Here is a 25,265-nt window from a genome sequence, read left to right on the forward strand (position 1 = left end):
TGTATTATATTAGTATACCAGCATGTATGACAAGGTTAGATTTGAGTACAATTAAAAGATATGACAAAATACATATTGACTTTTCTGTTTTGGATAAAAAAACAAACCAGAACAATCCTCTAAAGGATGTTACTCAGCTTGATACCATAGCAACATACCTGTCTTTCTAGGTGGTTTGCGTTGCAAAATCTGCCTCATGGGTAGCCCTGCTGCAGTTGCCTTGACTTCTTTCCCAGCAGAAACAATCAATCTTGCTGTATATAAATTAGTAGTAAAATAAACATTAACACAAAATGTGATACAGGGCTTTTATGAAGGGTATACATGTGATGTGTGACTAACAATGCAAGTATGAGAGAAGGACAAATATGAATGAGTGCTTGTCGGTGTAGCTTTATAGAGCTATAGAGAATAATAGCTATTATGTTTTCTAGGTCCATGTGTGACCGGCTAGGCCACTGACACTTTTATTCTTAGAATTCTGGGACTTTTTTAACCAAGTATAAACCACATAATTCAAATAAAAAACAGGACTAGCTTACCTAATCAAACATGAAACTGATACACATGGCAGATACGGAGAATAGGGTGTCTGGCAGATAATGGAGACAGGCTCCAATTGGTCCTCCAGAAATCCAGCTGAATTCAGGAGAACTTCTCCTTCAGCCCACCTCCTCTCATCTAGCCATTTTTCCTAATGTCCCCCACAGTCTGGACCTCCCCCAAAATTCAGTCTGTGACGTCCTGCCATGAGATTGCCTTCTGGGTTCCACTGATGGAGAATGGAGGCAGCTCATGTAGTTGCTTGTAAGTACAAATTTAACTATAAGGACTGTCTCATCCTCAGTGAAATTTGTCTTCCTCTTCAATACATGCATTAGCCTTGAGGAAGAACGATTCAGTGGTGACTGCTGGACCTAAAAGATGAAGAGGAAAGAAACAGATCCCATGGTTTGGTTGTAAGAGAATGTGTTTCAGGTGTGCCTTGTTTCCTACACATCAAAACACACAAGATGATGGACGGAATGTTGCACAATAGCAAAACACTCACCCCCAGTCACAGATCTGGGTTTAATCCATCGTTATTTTGCTCACCAAGCCACCCCAGTTCAGACATGGCCACATGCAAATCAGTCTTGACCCTGTGCCTCATGGGAACAGTCCAGCCCGAACTGCCAAGCCATGTCTTCCCTGGACCAGAATCAAGCTCCCTAGGACCGGTTTCTGGCCATCAGCCGTCTTCAGCCAGGATAGCTTGACTCCAGTGGCTTAGTGAGCACGGGACCCACGTCTGGGCATACCCTTCCCACATAGGGTGAACAGCAAAACACACAAGATGATGGACGGAATGTTGCACAATGGCAAAACACTCACCCCCAGTCACAGATCTGGGTTTGATCCATCGTTATTTTGCTCACCAAGCCACCCCAGTTCAGGCATGGCCACATGCAAATCAGTGTTGACCCTGTGCCTCATGGGAACAGTCCAGCCCGAACTGCCAAGCCATGTCTTCCCTGGACCAGAATCAAGCATCCTAGGACCGGTTTCTGGCTATCAGCCGTCTTCAGTCAGGATAGCTTGACTCCAGTGGCTTAGTGAGCACAGGACACACATCTGGGCATATCCTTCCCACATAGGGTGAACAGCAAAACACACAAGATGATGGATGGAATTTTGCACAATGGCAAAACACTCACCCCCAGACACAGATCTGGGTTTAATCCATCGTTATTCTGCTCACCAAGCCACCCCAGTTCAGACATGTCCATATGCAAATCAGTCTTGACCCTGTGCCTCATTGGAACAGTCCAGCCCGAACTGCCAAGTTATGTCTTCCCTGGACCTGAATCAAGCATCCTAGGACCAGTTTCTGGCTATCAGCCGTCTTCAGCCAGGATAGCTTGACTCCAGTGGCTTTTTGAGCACGGGACCCACGTCTCGGCATACACTTCCCACATAGGGTGAACAGCAAAACACACAAGATGATGGATGGAATGTTGCGCAATGGCAAAACATTCACCCCCAGTCACAGATCTGGGTTTAATCCATCGTTATTTGCTCACCAAGCCACCCCAGTTCAGACATGGCCATTTGCAAATCAGTCTTGACGCTTTGCCTCATGGGAACAGTCCAGCCCAAACTGCCAAGCCATGTCTTCCCTGGACCGTAATCAAGCATCCTAGGACCGGTTTCTGGCTGTCAGCCATCTTCAGCCAGGATAGCTTGACTCCAGTGGCTTAGTGAGCACGGGAAGACATTGCTTGGCAGTTTGGGCTGGACTGTTCCCATGAGGCACAGGGTCAAGGCTGATTTGCATATGGCCATGTCTGAACTGGGGTGGCTTGGTGAGCAAAATAACGATGGATTAAACCCAGATCTGTGACTGGGGGTGAATGTTTTGCCATTGTGCAACATTCATCTTGTGTGTTTTGTTGTTTCTTACACATGGCCAAGTAAGGTCTCCACTATTGTTGAGTGGTCTCCTATTTACTAACATACGGAGTCTCTGCCCCAAAGGTGGAGTCTCCATCCTGAGTCAAGAGGGTTTGCCAGAAGTGCATACAGCCATAAGTTACATGTAATAATAATAAAGTCATACATTTTTTATATTTTTATTCCACCACCTGAAATGAGGAGGTCGAGAAAAGTAAGTCCACACTTGCAGTAACTTTACACTCAGAATCTCTAAGTGTAGTAGAGTTACTCTAAAGTGTAAGAGTAAATTAGAAAGTAAATTACTAACAAGTGAAAGATAACTTTTTGAACAACCCCCTATGTGTTCTAAATATTTTCAATATGACTTTGGAGTTGCTGAATGACCAACAGAAGAGGTTCTTTGTAATTGCTAGAAGACTTGGAATGAAGTTAAAATTATTAGGTCACACTTGGTTATATTATTTGTTCTTGGTAGTAACACCACAATAGCATGTCTTAAAACTGAGACGCTAGCCCCTGCTATATCTCACACCATAATACCTAATGACATCACAATAAAGTTGGGTAGAGAGTGGTGATAACTATTATTATGCGAAGATGGGTTATTGTTTAAGAAAACCTTTCTTTGAATAGGTGAGAAATGTAGGTAAACCCAATATAAAATTAGGATATAAACACAATACACCTTCGTATAAGAGGGGTCTGCCATATCGTTCTATTTCACATCATGTTGCAGCTTGGGAAAATGCCTGAAGAAAATTGAATACACTTGCACTAGCCTTACAGTTAGAAGACTGAGATCCTTCTCATTGTTTATGCACACACTTCACTTCTTCCATTCATGTGGCCAAACTCCATAGGTCCATCAGCAAAACAAGTCAAGAAATGTACAACTTAGGCATCACAACTAACATTAAATTCCCTTCTTCGTTCCAAGTAATTGAAATCACCATCAAGCGTGCATTTATGCACTTTAACTAGTAACAGGAGCTATTTTCTTTGCTTAATTATGTAATAATTAAAAACCTTGGTGTTCGCTGTTGTGATTTTCAGATGTGATGTGCAACACCATTTACATGTATTACTTTTACAAACATTATGTTAAATAACCAGATAGATCCTTCCTGGCTCTTTGGCAAGTTCAGCAATGGACTAGTTTACCAATTCCAGGCAGTAGGAACGGATAAGTTAAGACATACATATCTCCCTCAACTTACCTTAACATAATGCATCACATCTAACATTAAATTCCCTTCTTCGTCCCAAGTTATTGAAATCACCATCAAGCTTGCATTTATGCACTTTGACTAGTCACATGAGCTATTTTCTTTGCTTCATTTTGTGAAAAATACCTTGGTGTTCGCTGTTGTGATTTCCAGATGTGATGTGCAACACCATTTACAGGTATTACTTTTACAAGCATTATGTAAAATAACCCGATAGATCCTTCCTGGCTCTTTGGCAAGTACAGCATTGGACTAGTTTACCAATTCCAGGCAGTAGGAACAGATAAGTTAAGAAATAAGTATCTCTCTCAACTTACCTAAAAATAATGCTCATTGGGTAAGTAAAAATGCTAGAAACTGTTGTGTGGGCATATGTATTTATTTCTGTTGTGAGAGCTGACTGCCTTTCTGCACAAGTTAGCAAAAGCAACAAATCAATACTGTTATTTTTAAAGTCTTTCTTTTCAGCCATTTTTCCTGAAGAATAAAAGTAACAAAGTGAATTGCAGAAAGCAGTACAATTCAAGCAATATGATATTTATGTTATAATAATATTATGAAAATGGGCAGCATTATACAGTACATTTTCAGAAATCCCTACATAGCTAAACATTAGCATCGAAAGTATTGCCATAACAAGGGCCAGTATCAATAGAATCAACACACATTCATAGCGGTACTTAATTTATGTTTGTCTGATGTGTGGCCTGTCTGCTAGTCAATGGAAAAGTCAATGTGTGAAGTCAGAAGGCGGTGATGCAAATGGATGCGCACCTGTTTCTGGCAGAGTAGTGGGTGTATCTGTCCACCGTGGCCTAATATCAACTACCTGATTGCAATTTTTGGGCAAGAGTTCTAAATCAGATCTTGGGGCCAATGGACGTAGTACAGAAACTAGTTAATCTGAGCATTTCACTGTGTGACATTGTTATGCCAAGTTTGTCTGCAAGTCCATGGCATATAAAAGCAAAGAGCTAATTGAAGATTTGAAGACTTGTTACAAAATGAAGATCCTTATCCTGACATAGAAAAATATGAAGATATGTTTTGTTTTTATCACTATGGAGAGAATTACATTGATCAATCAACTAGCTAACATGAATGGTATAATTTCCCTCAATAATTGTAGTGTGAGAACCCATGGGCTGACAGTTCAAGGAACGTCTAGCACAAACATGTTTATTTTTACATCTACAGACAATCTGATTCATCTGCTTACTTTTATTTGCAAGACCGTGAGTTATCACCACTGGATTTGGTTACACCACATATAGCCATTTATTCTGCTGAATTTTCAGAGTTCTTTTAGAGAAAGGTTGATCCAGAACCTGAAGAAACAAAAGTGATTCTTATTCCATATCTCCTGGAATGGTAAATGTCTAAAGTCAGCAGGTGACAATCTAGATGGATGATCACTTTTTGCTGGAAGAATACTGGGCCTTTCCATCCGCCATGGTCTTATATTTTAATTTTTGAAGCAATTTTTTCCTTTCTTCTGTTGATTACAATGCTGAGGGTTCGCCACCGTTTCCTGTTATACAACTACAGCCACATTTTCACATTGTGTTGCTAGGAGCTACAATGCTGTTAACATCACTGCTTCTCTACAATTTAATGACAATTTTAGTAAAGAGTTCTGTATAAATGGTTAGGGATAATGGCAGTGGTATATATTTCACATGACCTTCGTATTTCATTGGATAACTTTGTTATGCTAGATTTTTTGCAAGTCCATAAGATATAAAAGCAGTCAAGTCGCTCCTCAATGATTTGAAGACTTTAGCTGCATTCACCTGAATTTTTAGAGTTCATTTACGAACAAGGTAACACACACTGGCATGAAACAGTTCTAGTGAAAAGTATTTGAGATACAGAATCATACCAAAAGGAGGGATTTGATACATTATATCCTACTTGTTCATATTCAGGATATTTCTTTTTTTCAATACAACAGTAATTCAATTAACAGTACAGACTAATTAAACACAGATTCAGAATTAAATCAAGAAGAGCTTTATCCAATGATGAAAATAACAAGTTGATTAAAAATGGTGCATTTAATACACCAACATATGTGTCAAACGTAGCCTCATTATGACCTGTCAAGAATATCTACTGCAGGTGTCTCCAACCTTTTCTTTAGTGAGAGCTACTTCTGATCAGTGAAAATCATTGTGAGATACTGAAGGCCAAGCCACTCAGTCAAAGTTACTAGACACCCCTGTGCCCAGTTTCATTGAATTTAAGCCTCATGTCCATAGAGCCAAAGAATACAGTTTGAACAAAATACTAGGGGCATTATGACAGAGCTGCCATGTGTGTCGGTGAGAGTGTGGGCTTTAGGGATGTATGAACATGTGTGCGTATGTATAAGATATATGTGTATGGGTGCATGAGAGTCTATGTTGTATGTCCTTGTGGCACAGGGCATACCTTTCGCCATATGTGGCACTATTACATGTATAACACAAACATACAACCATTTATTTTAATGGGAGAAATTTAAAGTGCAGACAGATGTTCTGCAAAACATTTCTCTGCATTTTAAATTCCTCCCAGTTAAAAAATGGGTCTTTTTCAGTCATAAATATGAAAGTGTGTCTACAGTCAACACTTTGACTGGGGAGAAAATGAAACTAAAGAGTTAACTCTATATTTATATGGATTCTATGAAAACTCATAATTAGAATTTTCTCCCATTTCAAAGTGTCTCATTTACAAGTATCAGGCATCTTGCACCCAGTGGCCTGTAGACACTCTGTCAATTTTATGAGGAAAACACATTCATATGTTTAAATAGAAGGAATTTAAAGTGACAAAACATGCTTTATAACATTTTAAGATGTAATTAGCTTAATTGAAAGTGGAAAAAACATTGACTCAATGTTTCATAGAAATATTTTAATCCACTTTAAATGTCTCCCATTTGAAAGAAATGACAGTATTTTTCAGTTATAAATATGGCACAGTATTTATTGCTCATTGGAAGTGTGTGAGGCCATACTGCTGGTTGTAAATGCAACTCTTTAAAATGGTATATTAAAATGAAGAGTTTACTTAATCATAGGATAACATTAAAAAGAAGAGTTAACTTAATCATTAAGTTGACTCTTCATTTTAATTTTATCCCAATTAAAATCATTCAGAAACATCATTTTTCTCTCATGCTCCAATACTGAGTTTACAAGGACTTTTATTTAAGATTTAAATGCTTCAGTTCTTCACCTCTGTGCCCTAGGTCATGAACCTGATTCCAGCACTGCTTAATATTAGGCCCTACAATCTGCAGCCTGGGGATAATAATGTGAAATAAACATAGTCACCCTTAATTTTAAAAAGGAAAATGTGATCCTTTCCTATCTTAAAAATTAAATCAAGGTTGTGAACTACTCTGAATGTGTCTGTGAGCTACTGGCAACTCAGATAAACTGGTTGGAAACACCTAATCTAGTGTATGTAAAGAGTTTGGTGAAAAACCTCTAGTCTATTTGCTCCTAGGCTTGACCCAATGTATTCATCATATTACCCTTACAGCCAATAGTTTTGGAAATTGTGCCAACAGTGTTTGTCAAATTCAACCTTAATTTGGTGAAAAAGCAGATGATAAAAACATATGATGATAGCAAATTGACTGACAAACGAGAACTAATGATCATATTTTTAATATATTTTTTAGACAAGCTGTCTATTCTGAGAAGAAAACTGCTACCTGTATTAGGATTATTGCTAAAAGAATATTACAGGATACCCTTTCTGTCATAGATAATAGGTTTTGCACAATATATACATGTGTTTATCCTATTTTTGCAACCACTCCATCTGCCATGGAGCTAAGTAAAGAGAATACATTCATACTAAATGAACAACAAATCTAGACATATGACATTACACAGTTATTTTGGGATTTGCAAATGCTCAAACCGCATATGGTGTCCTTCTCCCTTTTTAATGATGCATTTTACAAATTCTTCACTGTCCAACAGATGAAGGGGATTTTCTCCTGTTAATGATGTTGATCAAATGTTCCTGAAGTTGTCTCTGCCCATCACCACTTCTAATTTCTACTGCTGAATAAAACAAAACTTCAATGGAGTTGCACAAATCTATGCACAATTCATACCTACTACATTGCTGGGGACACCTGTGTCAGTTCCATTGCTTGAGAATTTACTTATTGGCACACCTGTGTGCATTAACACTTTGGAAACTCTATCTCAATGCACATCTCTGGTAACTTTCAAAAATCTCACCTTTCTTCCAAATATGTTGCTACACTTTCATTTATTTTGAAAAAACTAAACTCCATGCTCATGAAGTACGGAGAGAGAAATAACATGAAAATTTCCTTACACACTTCGCTGAAAACCACTATCTGGCAGATGCATCAAGCAAAATACCTCCCGGTAAAATACCGAATCGGTAAAACAGACCGTTACCGAACGGTAAACCAGAAAATGCCATGCATCAACCAAAAATCGGAAAAAATAAAGAATCGCTAACAACATCCCCTCGGTAAATTACCGAATCGCTAATCAGACATTCGGAAATAACGAACACCAAAGCTGACCTCGGTAATACCGAATCGCTATTAAAGAATCGCAATGGAATGCATGAACAATCGCTAATACCGAAAAACGCAAAAATCGCTATTTAGCATGAGCAAAATAAGGGGAATCTGAATCACGAGGTAAAGTTATTTGAAGGAAAGAAAAGAAAAAAAAATTCCCAGCAGGTGCTGACAATCAGTAAGCCTTCACATATGCCCTGGGAAACCCCACAAGTCATCCAAAATGGCTGCCCTCTACGTGCTAGGAGGAGGAGGATCAAAGCCCAGGCTCAGCGCAGGAGGATGATCCAGGACAGGGTCTTCAGGGAGCGCATCACTTTGCTGGGGCAGACCGAGGAACAGGTGTACGATAAGTACAGATTCAACCGTGCCATGATCATACGCCTGATAGCTGATCTGGAACCATAACTGCAGCATGAGACCCGTAGGACCAACGCCATACCAGCCCATGTCCAGGTCCTATGCTGCCTGCACCTGCTGGCGTCTGGAAGCTTCCAGGGGGGTAATAGCTGAGACTGGAGGCGTGTCGCAAAGCGCATTATCACGCTTCTTCCACCGGTTCCTAGAGGCCATGCTGACATTCATGAATCGCCACATCACCTTCCCCACAACCCCCCAGCAGCTGACCCGCACCAAAGGGGAATTCTACCAGGTGGCACAATTCCCCCATGTGATAGGGTGTGTTGACTGCACGCATGTCCCCATCTGTCCTCCATCAGCCACCGAATACATATACCGCAACCGGAAGTCTTATCATTCTATTAATGTGCAGGTTGTGTGCAATGCTAAGTACATAATTACGGACCTTGTAGCCCAATTCCCCGGGAGCACACACAACGCTTACATATTCCGTCACTGTGGCCTCCACAGGCGCCTGATCAACGGTGAATTTGGAGAGGGACACCTACTAGGTACATATTGATGCAGCATCGTTCACTCCATCCCCACATGTATCATTGCAATCATGCTAATGACCTTTCTTTCCCCATCCTGCAGGTGACAGCGCTTACGCATTGCGTGAATATCTGACCCCCTACCTCAACCCAGCTACACCGCAAGAGCAGCGCTACAACAGAACACACATCAGCACACGGAATGTGGTCGAGCGTACTTTCGGCATCCTCAAAAGTCGCTTCTGAATACTGCACAAGACTGGAGGAGCCTTGCAGTACGATCCAGTGACCTGCTGCCAGATCATAGCAGTCTGTGCCATCCTGCACAACATCGCCACCCGCAGGGGGATACCCATAGAGGTGGACGGAGAGGATGACCTACGTGCACAGCAACCCCCCCAACACCAACAGGCGCATGTGCCCAACACAGCAGAAGGGCAACGGAGGCGGACATACATCACACAGCATCATTTCTGAGACAGGTAAGAGAGTGCCTTGACAACAGTATTTGATTTGGAAGGGTTTCATGGAAACAAACCCCTGACAGGTGCAGAAATATGTAACTCAAACATGATGCAGCTGCAGTAGAAGTTAAACGTAAATTGTCCCTTCTCAACACGGGTGATGCATGTGGCACTATAGTTGGGCCATGGTTACGTCACCATGGATAGTCTGACTTTGCCACATGTCTACTTGCGTTTGCCGCGTACCCCCAGTCTCTTGTCCTGTGACTCCTCAGCTTCTCCACGATGGGTGTCAGTGGCAGTTGCGCTGCGCACACTGCGCCTCCTCCCGCTAGTCTCCGGCAGGGAGACGCTGCTCACACTGGAGGCTGCCTCACTCCCCTCATCCACTCCCACAATGCTGACACTGGCTGACCCAGGCTGCAGTTGCTCCACTGCAGTGGTCACCCTCTCAAGGGCCTTTGCCACATCCCCACAATAATGCCCTAGGTCCACTTGCAGGGACACGGACCTGCGGGACAGCACAGCTGTGCTGTTGCACAGCTTATTGATGGCCTTGTTGGTGGAATTCAAAGCGAGCATGACCTGCTTGTGACGCCGGCGCTCACTTTGTTGGCCTGTGACTATGGCACGTGTCATTTCCTGCAGGCAAACCTTAATCTCATTGTTGCCCGCAGCTACGGCAGTGGTGTGCTCACGCACAGCGTCAGTCATGTTGCCAAATTTGTTGCACAGTTTTGTCATTGAGAGTTTCATTGCACCCATGTGTCTCCCCTGTAGGCGCTGGACACGCAGCATCCGGGCCTCCACAACTCCGTACCCTTCGGACGGATCCACTTGTCTTGCTGCTGCCCTAACCAGGGGCACAGCCCTCTGTCTGACCCGCTGACGTGCTGCAGTTTGGGTGGTTGGAGTGACGACACCCTGGCGTGGAACATTTTGGGCTGCTGAACTCTGCTCCGACTCCATCTCGACCAGGGAGGGAACATCTGCCCTGCGGCTCTGCGGAGTTGACCGCACTGGTGGTGGTGGTGGTGGTGGTGTCTTTACCCGCGAGGATGGCGGTGGTGGTGTCTTTTTCCGTGTGGATGGCGGTGGTGGTGGTGGTGGTGTCTTTTTCCGCATGGATGGTGGAGGTGTTGTCCGCGGTGGTGGTGATGGAGAGGACATGGCTTCATGTGCCTGTGAGCACTCCGCATCGGTCAACACTGGTGACTCCGAGATGACGAGGCGGTCACTGCCGTCAGAATCCATGGGGGATGCATCTGTGTGTGACACACTGCATAGTTAATATAAATGTATTGTATGTGGATATAGCATTGTTGTCTCAAAATAAAGCTGTTTTTTGGACTGACATTTGGCCCTTTGCTGCTGTATTCATTTCATTCACCTCTGGAGTCAGACATGCACTCATTCATGTATTGACTACAACTCCCATGGTGCAACACTGTGGTGAGGCTATGTGTTTGAGGCACGGCTACATGTGCACTGGGTCTGGCATGGGGGAGTGGGCAGGGATTGACTACACGCTGCATTGCTACGCTGCCATGCATCTTACCTTCTCCTCCTTCCGCAGCACCAGAGGTGTCCAGATGGGTGACCCCCACAACAGCTTCCGGCTCTGTGGTAGACTCCACTAGGTCCTCCAGGGCTGTGTTAGGTGTCACATTGGATGTGCCCCCACCTGTGCCAGCAGCATCCTTGACCCTCTGCGCAATCCTCTCCTTGGCCCTTTTACGCAGGTCATACCAGCGTTTTTTTAAATCGGCGATGCTGCGGTGTGTGACTCCACAGGCATTGACCTTGTCCTTGATGCGCAGCCACATCTTTCGTTTTTCAGCCTCAGGCACCTTCAGCGACAACTTCCCAAACAGTCTGTCATTGTTGCTGGTCACACACTCTATAAGGATTTCGAGGTCCTTGTCTGAGAACTTGCGCTTCCTCTTTCTGTGTGTGTCCTTTCCCTGCTGGGGGGCCTCCTTCTCCATCTTGACCTGCTTGCCTAGTCCTGGTTGCTGCTGGTTCAGTCTGGCTCCTCAGCTCCTGTGCTCTGCCTCCTCCTCTGAGCTCCTTCGGGCACAGAATGGAGCATGGACTGTCCTTCTTCCTGGTTGTGATGTCATCAGCCTGCTTCTGATGCGTCGCGTATTTTTGCCGTTTTCGCTATTACCGATTTCGCAAATATCGGATTCACTAATACCGAATCGGTATTTGCTAAATCGGTATTTGCTAGTCTCGCTGACGTTGTTTCGCTATTTAATAGCGATTTTTACCGTTTCGGTAATTAATACCGAAATCATTGATGCATCGCGGTTTGCATGTCCTTAATAGAGATTCCTTATTTTTCGCTATTAAGGACATGTAATACTGATTTTTGATGCATATGGCCCTATGCTTTTTCCTAAGCATGACCAACTAAAATAAAAACAGGGACACATTGACTAAAAGCGTACCATCAAATCACACAATAAATGTAATGCATATTATTGTTCAATAATGAAAATAAGTGCATTGATACTGATAGGATTTGTTGAGAGCTTGTATACCCAGAGGCGTTTTGGTGCTGTCTGTGATCAATGGAGAAGAGCCAATTAGTTAGAGAAAAGCCAGGTTTTTAGCAACTTTTTAAAAGCCAAGAGAGTGGTGGCGAATTTCAGATTTTAGGGTGGACTGCTAAATTTAAGAGCAGTGCATATGATTAAGATCTTGCCTCCCTAAGACACACGCTTCAGGGGAGGAACAACCAGATTTCTGGAGTGGCTGGAGCATAGGGATCTTCCTGAAGAATACCATTTAAGGTTGTTCTTTAAATAGTCGCAGCCAATTCCATGAAGTGCTTTAAAAGCTATGCAGAGAGCATTACAAATGATACGGTGCTAAACAGGCAGCCAATGTAAATTACTTATGGCCCGGGGTGACGATTCGAATCTGGGAATGAAAGGAAGCCTTTGTGTTGCAGTGTTTTGCTTCCTCTGGAGTTTATTCAATTACCTTTTTTGTAGATTTTAGAAAAGTTCATTGGAGCAATCCAGTCTTGCAAGCACTAAGGCTGTGACCATGGTCTTTAAGGAATCAAAGGGAATAAGATGGGTGATTTTCTTTATTGTCATCAAGATGTAAAACGAGTAAGAGCTGATGACATAGACTTGGTGTTTGTAGGTAAGCTTGTCATCTATGAGGACACCTAGATTTTTTACTTTTTTGTTTGCTGGCATGGGGAGTGTCCCTAGGTCTTGTGGCCACCAAGCGGAGGACCAGATGCAAACATTGTTTCTGAAAAGCATGACTACCATCTTGGTTGAGATTAATACAAGACAGTTGTCACTCATCCAGTTGCTGACTTCAGCCATGCAGTTCTTAAATGTCTCAGCTGTATTGTGGATGTCATTGTAGAGTGACACACTGAGCTGGGTGTCATCTGCTTAGGTCACCAATGAAAACCTAAAAGACTTAATCAAATTGGCCAGGGGAGAGACATAGACATTGAACAGGGTCAGGCTTAATGACAAGCCCTGAGGGACACCACAAGGCATCAGCTATTGTTTATTAATAGCAATTTGTATGGCCTAAGCAAATACATGATACTGAGGTCTACTAAAAGCTAAAGTATTTTACATATATACCTCTCAAACAAGTTCCAGATAGCATGAAACCCTGCTGATGTTTGGTTGCCTGTCACAACTAAAGCACTCAGACCTCCAAGACCTTTCAGTTCAAAGATTTATGTCCCACTGACAAAGCACTTTATGGCCAAACCTCGGTAACTGTGGCTAGCCACCCAAATTCAACTCCACACCCCTGAATTAAAATTTGATATACTCTGAGGCAAGTCCCTCATATACATGGTTCGTCACTATGAAGGATGACACCCACACAACTGAGTCTTGTAGGATACTTCTTTGAGTTCTGCAGGGATTTGACAATCCACTGTTGATCTGCTTATCACTGTATGGCAGAGAAGCCACGCTAAGTTGTCCATTCCTCAGGCATGAACTTCCATCTGAACCGCTGCAGAAATGTGCACTGGAGTCCAAACAGATGCGGAAGACCAGTCCTGTTCCCCTATTATTCCCTAAGTACTATAAACCATGACCTTCTCGCTTAAGACATTACAGACTTGCTACTATCTATCTGGAATTGTCCTGGAAAATGTGTACAAGACACCTCTAAGTAATCTTTTATCACATCCAACAACTCGTTCTTGAGCTGATCTGTAGGGATTATACCTATTTCTTAAGTCCAATAATACCTACCGGAGGCTGTTCATATTTCTATCTGATTGGTCTATCCCAGAACCATTTGACCAGTTTTAAACATGGGTCATTTTTGTGTTTAAAATCCTTTAGCCAAGGCGGTTAATTCCCCTATCCCTTTGGTTTGGTCTGACCACTACATGCTCAGGCTCAGATGGGCAAAGCTCAGAGCCCCCCCTGTTAATAAATGCAACTTATCCCGTACAGTAAGAGCCTTTCATAAAATTAAACTTGAAGCTCTCTGTAGTAGATAGAAGAGGGTAAACCCTCTCTTTCTGGCAATATTGATGAGGATGTTAGGTGGATAGATAGTTGGTTTGAGTCCGTTATCCAAGCTTTAGCATCAGAAAGAAGGATTCAGCAACGCTGCACCAAAGTTTCCAGTCCTTGGTATACCCATTTCCTCAAAATAATAAAGACAGAATGTACACATAAAGATAGGCAATGGAGGTTGGCCTACTGCCAAAATGCAAAGGTAGCACTAGAGAACTACCATAAAGAGATCGAATTAGCAAAAACTACTCTACTTCGAGGCCAAAATCGTAAACGAACGAAACTACTCCAGGGAGGTATTTAAAATCGTTAAGTCTTTTAGCTCACCGGAATTAGGTACTAACACTAAACTCCCATCCCAGGAATGGTGAGAACAACTCACTCTTTTCTTCCATGAAAAAGCAGCTACTATTCAGGCCAGCCTCCTGCTTCTGAAGCTGAAAGTGGCATTTTGGGCTCTAACACAGAGGGAGTAGCCCGCAACGAGAACGAGAATGTGGTAGAGATTTGTCAAGATCTTATTCTATCAGTCTGCATCATTAAAGGTAAAGCTAGCTTCCTGGATTCCTTTTCTCCCATCTCCATTGAAGACTCTCTGCTAGCTTTAAGTCACCTCAAATCAAGCTCCCCTCGGACCCGGGTCCCTCCTTTATCCTATCCCACAGGACAGAGGCAATTAACCTGTTGGTGAATCAGATACTTAATATCTCCCTCTCTTCAGCTACTGTGCCAATAAAATGGAAACAGGTGAAAATCGTACCGCTTCTAAAAAAAAACTCAGGCAGACCTCTCTGATCCGACCAACTATAGACCGATCCCTCTCCTCCCAGCCTTTTCCAAAGTACTGGAGAAACATGTTAACCAGCAGATATCTTCGTACCTAGAATGCTCTAACCTGCTACATGCTAACCAATCCAGTTTTTGCCCTAATTACAGTACTGAAACAGCTCTGTTTGAGGTTGCCGACTCAGCCTGGATGTGGGGGTTAGGGTGCTGCTGGTTTTGTTAGATCTATTGGCTGTGTTTGATATGATCTATCACAACATCCTTTTAGCACGTCTCAGTAGGAATTAGGGGGCAGGCCTGGAAGTGGTCTTTCATCTTTTCTGGAGGAGAAAGGACAAGAGATATGGTGCCACCCTTTTTCTGCCAACTCCTGTAAAATAAGGGTAGGAGTGCCACAAGCCTCACGCCTGAGTCTGATTCTATTTAATGTTTATCTTACCTCCTTGAATACCTTGGTAGAATCTTTAGGGGCAAGCATTGTGTCAGATGCAGATGACACCCAACTGCTGTTCTACTGGAAGAATTGCAAGGACTTCCCAGGTGACAAAATCCGCTAATGTCTCACAGCGGTGTTTAGTTGATTGTCCATGAATCAACTTAAATTTAATGCTGGGAAGACAGAGCGGCTTTTCTTCGGTGTAGATGACTTGACATCGTGGCAGTCTTTTTGGCCATATGATGGCCCTCGCTAATGCAAAATACTTGGGCTTAAAATTTGATGGACAACTGCTATTTCGCATCCAAGTTAATTCGGTAGTGGGCACTTGTATTGCCCTACTTCACTTGTTTCGGAAGTTCCTGTTTCTCCTGTCCTTTACAGCTAGACAAGAAGTGATTCAAGCTCTGATAACTTCATGGCTTGACTATGAGAATGGACTCTACTCAGGCCTGTCCAAACACCTGACTGATAGGCTGCAGCTCGTCCAGAATGTAGTGGCTCGAACAATTTTCAGGCTCCTCGATAATTCCAATTTAACATGTCTTCTTAAGAGTCTTCACTGGCTTCCGGTGAAAAAGAGGATCAATTTTAAGACATTGCTCAATTCCCAGAAAGCCTTCCGCTGAACTTGGCCAGGTTATTTACAAGATAGAATTAAGTTCTACATCCCCCAGAGAAACCTTTGTTCTGTAAATCTTTGTCTTGTATGTGTCTTGCCAAAGTTCCGCGGATAAGGAAGGCAAGGTCAGGGGGGCAGATCCCTCTCTTTCCTTGTCCCCAGAGAGAGAACCTTCCATTCTCTCTCTGGAATAAACTTCCATTGACACTCAGATGCATCAAGGCAAAACGGATCTTTAAAAAAAAGTAAGACCGGCCTCTTTTCCAGTTCCTTTGCTTTTCCCTCCTATTTTTCCCGCTGATATTCTTCTGCAGTAGCGCCAAGACACTGGAATAAGAGTTGGGCTTTATAAATAACTCTACATAGACATAGATGGTATCTCTCTGCAACACATGCTCGCCTCTCTCTTTGACCATCCACTATTTTCCACCTTGCTCTCCTGACACGCCATTATTTCCATCCATTTGACCTCTTCCAACTCAGAGCATGGTACAATTCTTCTGGCGTTCCACCATTTACAATGAGACAATAACAACAGATTTCCCCGCACTTTCATCACCCTTTTGGATTCTGATAATTTGGAACTTCCTTTTTTGATCAGCATACCTTCCTCACATTTTCTGTCTCTTTTGATCACCTTCTCATTGTGTCTCCTTTTGTAACGTGATTGATATGTCCCACCTCATCACACATGTTTTACTCTTTATCATCTTTTTACCATATCTCTCCATCCAAGCAGGGACAGCCACTGCACAGGGTACCTTTCCCTTCAGCAAACAAAAAGGTGTCTCCCCAGTTACAGAATGGGACATTGTCCTGTAATTCCATAACATTTCTTTCACTTGTTTTCTCCAACAGACATTGGATGACACTGCAAATTGCATGCTGTCCACCAGCACACGACCGATGCGCTCAATCAAACCATTTACCCTTCGGTGATATACAGGTGTCTTGCACTGCTTGATTCCCTATTTCTTGAGAAAACTCACAAACTCATCTGACACGATTTGTGGACTGTTGTCCGTCTGAATTTCAGCAGGGCATCCCTCTCTGCGGAAAATATCTTCACTAAACGCAATTACAGTCATAGTCTTCACCTCCTGCACAAATGTCACTTCTGGCAACTGATATTAGTAGTCCATAAGCACTATGGAAAATATCTCATTCACTCCTGAACAGTCAAATGCACCACAAATGTCCATGGCTACCTTTTCCCATGCCCATTTGGGCAATTCCACAGGATTAATGGTGGTTTCCTGTAGAGTGAGTGATTTGTCGCTGCACATACATGAATCACAACTCCTAACATTCTGTTTGAGTTGCCTGTCCATCCCTAGCCACCAGAAATCCATCCAGACCTACCTCTTTATGGCAGACATTCCACCATATTCCTCATGCATCAAACACAATAACCTGTCCCGTAACCCTTCCGACACCACCAGTCTTTCTCCTCTTCTCACAATCCCATTTACATCAGACAGCTCTTCCTAGACATTCTTGTACACAATTGATTATTTATCTAATTTCTAACCAAAAACTTTGGGTAATGTGTTCCTCACTTTTACCAGTACAGGATCAGCAGCCATATCAACCTTCCATTCAGTTTCATCAATGGCTTGACATACCTAAGATATTTCTGAACAGTCCATTCATCTTCTTTTTCACCACCATCATCATCCAGCAGAAATCTATACATTCAGTCTGTGTATATATTTCTTATGCCTGGTACATATTTCACTGAAAAGACATTTGGTTGCAAACGATGTAACCACTTTGCAATACGTGGTGTAGCTTTCGTCACACCTGCCTTGGAGAACTAATCAACTAAGGGCTTATGATCAATTGAAAGCTCATAATTGCATACCCAATACAAAAATACGGAAGTGTTGCACTCCCCACCAACAGGCCAGGGCCTCCTTTCCTACAACTAAGTATATCTTTTCAGCACCTCTTAGAGTTTGTGATGTGAACTCTACTACTCTTTCCTTCCCTTCATGTTCTTTCATCAAAATTGCTCCATGCCCATAACCACTGGCATCACTGACAACAGTTGTACTATCAGCAGGATCAAATGGTTTGAATACCACTGCCTTTACAATTGCCATTTTCACTGCATCATTGCTTTTTGACATTCATCTGTCAGTGTCCATAAGTACTCAATACACTTTTTCATCAATTCACATAAAATATGTACCTTTTCTGCAAAATGATGTACAAATGTGGCAGAAAGGAATGATCTGATTTTTATCTTGTGGAGAAGAGGCTCTTTGTATGGCCTCTATTAAATTGTGTTTGGGTTTGACCACATCATATGTTAAAATATGCCCCAGGTATTCCAGTTCTGTTTTTCTAAACTTGTATTTGTCCAAATCAATAGTAGCATTGGCTATCTCCAATCTGCTCAACACATTCTTAAGGACCTCATCATGCTTCATAAAGTCCTTACCTCATACCAGGATATTTTCTTGAAACACTAAGATATTGGTCATGTTCCCTCCCATGACCCTCTGGAACACTGCGGATGCAGATGCCAGACCGAAAGGCATATGGATAAATTTGAATGCCCCTTCCAACGTGATGAACGATATTAAATATCTAGATTCCGCATTCAATTGTACTTGGTGGTAGGCATTTGATGAATCCAGAGTGGTAAAGTACCTACCCAAAGTCACACTCACCAACATTTCATTTATACGGGGTAGAGAATGCTGATCTACCCATATACATTTGTTCAAGTCTCTTGAATCCACACACATGCCAGCTGGTTTTTGGGTGATAACTCAGGACATTCTGAGGCTTCGATGGGTTCTATAACATCATTATCACACAATCTTTGCAATTCTTCTTTCAGAGCACTCCTCAAAGCCAGTGGCACATTCCGCACTTTGTGCACTTTCGGGTGTAGCACTTTCCTTTAAAATCATTTTATCTACACATTTTTTTAGACAACCAAGCTCATTGCTAAATAATTTGGGAAATTGATTAGCCCACTGATCCAAAACCATGCCCAACACAAACTGTTCTTTCCTACCTAAAAGTAACCTCACTTTTTCGAATACGTATACCTTGCCTCTTGCATGTCTGTCTTGAAACTCTTACATAGTAACAAAATAACCAAGAACTGGTAACTTGTCACCACAATATCCCTCTGGTTCAACATCTTTAGATTGAGGTTCAGAAACATTCACCTTCTCAAAGGTAGACTTATAAATGACAATGAAAGGTGAGCACGAATCCGCACAAACCTAACTTTCTCCATTCACCGCTCAGACTGTACACTGTTTGCCATCAGCTTCTTCCACTGTTAGTACCTCAATTTCGGCTTGATCACTATAATCAGAATCTTCACTTTTAGACCTAATTTATCTGCCTCTTACCACATTTACAGGTTTTGTAACACTCCTTGATTCATTCATCCTACATATTCTCGCAAAATGCCCCGACTTATTACAATAGAAACACTTGCTTTTGTTTGCCGGGCAATTGCTAGCTTCTGCAGTATGCATCTCACTGCCACATCTGAAGCACATTATTTTCCTGACCCCACTTTGCTTTCTTCTAATATCATTCTTGTCACAGGATCTATGAGTTTGTTTTCTTGTCTCTACAAACTTACACATTTTCTCTGCATCTGAACTTCTTTTGGACCAACTTCCACTTAATTCCTGCACATAACCAAAAGTGTTCTCAATGCTTTTGGTCAATTCTATCGTCTTGTCTAATGGAGGATCCTTCAACTCTAGTAATTTTCCTTGAATTTTTAGATTGTTTAACCTATTTATCATTTGGTTTCTTATCATTTAATCTCTAAGATCCCTAAATTTATATATGACCGCCAATCTCCTTACCATGACCACATATTGTCCGCTTGACTCCCCAGGTTCCTGACCATACAAAAGAAATTTGTGTCTCCCCACGACAACATGACGTTTTTTATCCATAATTGTCTTCCAATGCCAAAAGAACATTCTCATATACATCCTCGTCATCATGGTTTGATCCATCCACATCTCTGCCCACAGGTTTTGGCAATTATTTTAATACTTTTCTACCTTCTACACCTAAACTACCAAGCAATGCATCTACCCCTGGAATATCTCTAGTATACATAATCAATTAAACCCATATACTTAAACCTCTGACTGGTTTGGCTCCTGTCTCACTTCCCATCACAAAGAACTGAGCTCACTGTACAAAATGTTGTTATTTGTTATTGTCCGCTCGGCGACTGAGCTATCGTAGAAGAATGAACAATAGCAGCCTGACTGGGACTTTGGCATAGCAACATGGGTGATATTTATTAAATCAACTACATTACTCCCTTGTTTAGCTAGAGGAGCATTTTGCTGGCACTGAGAGGTCACCCCATGCCTGAATTCGAGCCCGGTTGATTTTTGTTTACCTCTTGCGAGGGATGATGCCCAGCTCTCCACCAAGTCAGGCACCTTAATGACTTGCCTCAGGTAACGGGGGAGTTACATTACCTCATAGGGATTCTGGCAGATTTTCCCTACCCTAGGCACACTAAGACGAGAAGCGCTAGGTAGGAGTAAAATATATAACAATGCTTATATGCTAGCATATATTCTCTGTAACAGCAAAATAGTTGAATTGCGTATCTTCTTCACCATTCTCCTAATGCTAATCACATTATTCTGTTTCCTCCTATTGGCTATTGCAGCTCACATGTTTTACTCAAGAATCACAATGCTTCAATAAATATTGAAACTGCATGTTGTTTATTTCTTGCGTAGCTCTTTGGATATGCATGAGTAGCCAAACAAAAGGGTTCTAGATCTGTTACTACAATTTCCTTGGGGAGTCAGGGTTGTTATGTACTGAGGTTGCACATTCCATTTGTTACCTGGTCAGGTTTGGGGTCCAGATGGTGCACTGTGAACAAACAGGACTAAGGCCAACATATCCTGATGGTGTGTGTAGAAACAGGCTGGCACAGTTCTGAAGTTTATGTTGTCTAACAAGCACACAGTTTTTACTGAGAAAGTATAAACTGTATGACAAGATGTGTTTGTATATTGTCTCCTTGACTGGTAAAGTGACAGAAGATTCAAAGCCGGTGGGTTTTGTTTCCATCTACATTCCCTTAAACGTGAATGTCTTCTATCTTAGTTAAGTTCCATGGAAAATCATTCATATGAATTCTATGGGCCGGCATCTGTCAATGAGCGTCAACTTTTACTGCAAGACTATAAGAAAATGCTTCTTTTAGGTATGATCACCCCCAAAGTTTTGGACCAATGCTGCTGGTTTTTAAACTCTGAGAGTGCATTGAGTACTGCTAACCAGACCTCTATGCCAGTGTTCTAACCCTTTTAAAATGTGTAATGAATTGGCTACATTCAAAGGGTATAAGTTAACTTACCTAGAAGTATGTGGTATCAGGGGTACTAAGGGCATATAAGTTAAAGTGTCCACCCAGGGCTGCAATGCAGATTGTGCCACTCTGAGTGTGACAAAGCACAATATGGCTTCCAGCCTGCCAAAAAGTGGAAGGGCAGTGTTAAAACTGCTAGTTCAACTTTGACATTCAAACTTATGGAAACGCCCAAACCTCCCTTAATAATATCTATAAGTCACCACTAAAGAAGGACTATGGAGCCCTAAGGCAGGGTGCTGTATATTATTAAATAAGACATCTACCTCAATGTGCCCTAACAGTAAAACCCCCGAAATGATCATTTTTCATTGGAAAGGCTAGTACCCCTATTGGCAAGTACAGAGTTACAGGCTTACACCCCAGCCCTGCTAACTTCTGAATGTGACTACTAAAGTTGGTACATTAAGGCATTAAATTAATTGTGGCATAAAACCCAAGTTGTTACTTTTAAGGAAAAGCAACTTTCAGAAATTTGCCCAGTCAATCCGGTGGCCATTTTCATATGCTGGCCACTAGACAGCATTCTGACCTCCTGGGCAGTAGTGTGAATGATGCCCAAGCATAGGTACAATATAGGCTGCTGCAGAGGGAGGTGATATCTCCCCCTCACAGGGAGGCATACATGGTGTTGGCCCAAAAGGCAAACTTCAAAAGAGAAGCCCTATTTGTTCAGATAGATAGAAAATCCAATAACCAAACAATTTTTTTAGTGGGTGTGTAGCCCACAGGTAGCCACACCTCCAGGATGTGCTACAAAGCTCCCCACACCAAGAGAAGGGTTCAAAAATTTTGGGACTTGGCAGAATAGTTCACTTTTGGATAGCTAGATGCCACACAAAGCAGGAGGTCATCATAAAGAGGGAGGGTTCATGATAGCTCAATGGCTAGTGACCCCTTCATTCCCCCAGGACACTTCCTGGGCTTAAATATTGCATCCCTGGCAACCAGACCACAGATCACATCTGGACTGAGAAAGGACCAAAGAAGGACTCGGAAAGAGATTCTACAACATCTGCCTGACGGCACCTGGAAGGTTACCAATACTTGTTTACAGTTTGGACTACGAAGCTGAGATTTACGTTTTACTTAAAAACCTATATCTCCGGAACCCTCTGGTGGATTTTTCTCATGTTGGTGTCTAAAATATATACACATATATCATCTATTTTTATAAATTGGTATTTGAATTTTTTCCTGTTGTTTGACTTTTTTATTCTGTTGTTTGGAGCATCTAAATGCTTTAAACTAGCTCCTTTGTTTAAGGCTTGCTGCTCAAAGCCACAGACGCTCCGATGGGTGAGCTAGATTTTTATAAACGAGCTTGACATGACCCAATGTGGTTTCATGAGTCTATTACACAGTGAGGTCACATAACCACACAATAAAATACACCACAATCATTATAAAGATCTTGTGAGTTTATATGCGTTGCATATCTGACTCATTGGTTTGGTTTCATTGCTTGCCCTTTTGATTTCTTTCTCATTCAGAAGAGGGATAAATGGAGGAGGTGGTAGTCAGACCAGTTGACAGGTTGTATTGAGTTGAAAGAAATGTTCTCATTCTCAGCAATCACGATGCTCAGTGTGGCTCCCTCATCATGCATTGGTTTGCTGCAGAATTGTCAAAGTTTATTGTTTTGAAGTAAGGTATTAAGTTGAGTCACATGGGGATCTATTTGATTGTTCCAGTGTAAGTTTGGTTGCTCCAGTGTAAGTTGAGATCACTGACAAAGATGATGTTTTGGGAAGCAAGGGCTTGATTTAAAATTAACTCTATTAATTCTTTGATGAACATTTGACTATCTTCTGGGAGAGGTAGATCTTGTGGGGATTAGTGTAAGAGCCTTGGAATACAACACCCAGAAATGGGCTGAATCTTTGCCTTTTGGTATAGTTACAGGAATGTTTGCTACATGCCCAGGGGTTATATTGTTGTGGCGGTTTTGAGTTCATCCACTGCTAGTTTGATTTATGGGATGCAACAAAAAGTGGTTTTACATGGTGAACGATCTAAATATTATATAGAGAGAACGTTTTTTTATCAAAATGCAAAATAATGTAGTTAAAGAGACTGTTAACATGCAATTGATATGAAACTGACACCCTATTTAAATATGCAAAACCAGAATATATAACCATATCTATTAGTACCAGGCCTCAAAATGTTTAGAGCAAGCTTCATTTTTCCAGCAGCAAAGTTACATGTGCTGAGACATGCACCAAAGGCTTAAAACTCACTTTAACCTGACAAATATTTGTAAGCTTCACATCACATACAAAGAATGCTTTTGAATAACATAACGTTTTGAAATGCTTTGCTAGAAACACTTTATCATTGAATAAAGTGACTTCATATTACTTCAAACACTAAATACATTTCATGAATAGAACATGTTTATCTTTTAACTTAATGTTCCTCATTTAATAATAAAGAAAAGCAGTGCTGAATACTATTCTTCGCACCAGATGATTCTAATTTGCATAGCCTATTGTTTAGCCTAACATTTAGACGTATCATTAGAAAATTAAGAATGTGCTCATTCCCATGGGGAAGAAGGTCTAAGAATTGAAAATCCTCACACATAGACATAGTTTTAATATATGTTTCATATTTCATGATGTCTTAGTAATCCCGTTGTATGCGAACGTGGGAAAGGATGAGAAGAATCTGTTCTGAAGAAGAATTGAATGCTGATTGGCCGAGAGGAGAAGAAGATGCTACATGAATTGTAATACTTCTTTTGACTGTTTATATTAGTGTGTTTTCTAGGGTAGGTTAAGGCCTTTTCCTGACCCTTTCTATATACCACTTGTCCGCACTGAAGCTGAATGCTAACGGCTTAATGCTGAAGGTAGAATGCTGATTTGCTACCCTTTCCCTACCTGACTTGCTGAATGCAGTTCCTACTGCATGATTATTTTACTTCATTGCTGAGACTTATTGAGTTGGTGAACCTCTCCTAATGGGAAATTTAGTAAATAATTGACTGAATGTAAGCTTTATGCTCTATGATCCTCTTGCCTCTCGAACTTGAACTCTCTATGAATTTCTGCTAACAGCATTTTTGCTCCATTCTCTAGAAAAGGGAATTCTTTCCTTTATGGAACATGCTTGATGCATTCTTTGTTATCATTGCTCTAACCATTCCTTTACGATCAATTCTGTAATCTGATTGATACTTAACCTAACTTAATTAAAGGAAAAAGAAAACCTAAACCTTTTAAATGAAAATAAAACCCTTAAAATTAATCACAACTCTGATTATTGACTGAAAAAATATTGTGATTTTAAGCTCCTGGTCTTCTCATAAACGACGGCAAATCTTTGTCAAGAAGTAAAGGGAAACACCGCAATAGGTGATCAACACTGTTGGTGTGAGATAGAGATGTTATACCATCTTATTTAAATTAATTGCCACTCCAGCAATAATTGTTTAACATTGTGCATTCCAGGAGAAGCACCACAAGGAGCTTTTAGATTGTAGCCACCTCATGAATACAACAGGAAGTTGATTTACATTGTGAACTCTCTAACAAATGCAATAAGAAATGCTTTAAATAATAGGTCTCTTTTTGTTGGCTTTGCACTGGAAAGTGCTTGCTTTCTCCAAAGGGTACATGTTAATGTATTCTTTGAGTGTTCCTAAATAATTTATAGGTCTCTTTAGGCAGAGACCACATGGTCATTTTTATTTATTTTTTATTAAATACAACAGGATTGCTTTGATTATTACTAAATGTGGAGGTGTAGGCATTATACCTCTCATGTTACATTGTGAATGACTTGACAAAGTCAGACATATTAGTATTGCCAATCCTTGTTAAATAGTTTGTAAACTCTAATTTCCTAGAGATTTTGACCGGCTCATGTTTCTCATGTGGTGATTCGTCTATATCCCATATGAATTT

The 25,265-nt window shown here is 41.4% G+C and overlaps 1 long non-coding RNA gene across 2 annotated transcripts in view; it reads left to right on the top strand.

Annotated features, from left to right (window-relative positions):
- Nucleotides 1-24,689, top strand: part of LOC144761906 (uncharacterized) — a 207,427-nt gene extending 182,738 nt beyond the window's left edge. For both annotated transcript variants that reach the window (XR_013595942.1, XR_013595941.1), the window contains exon 3: nt 23,984-24,689. This is a non-coding gene — a long non-coding RNA (uncharacterized LOC144761906). The remainder of the gene's footprint in view (nt 1-23,983) is intronic.
- The last annotated feature ends 576 nt before the right edge of the window (nt 24,690-25,265 follow it).

This window comes from Lissotriton helveticus, chromosome 6 (assembly GCF_964261635.1).
Source record: "Lissotriton helveticus chromosome 6, aLisHel1.1, whole genome shotgun sequence".
In the NCBI taxonomy this organism is placed as follows: Eukaryota; Metazoa; Chordata; class Amphibia; order Caudata; family Salamandridae; genus Lissotriton; species Lissotriton helveticus.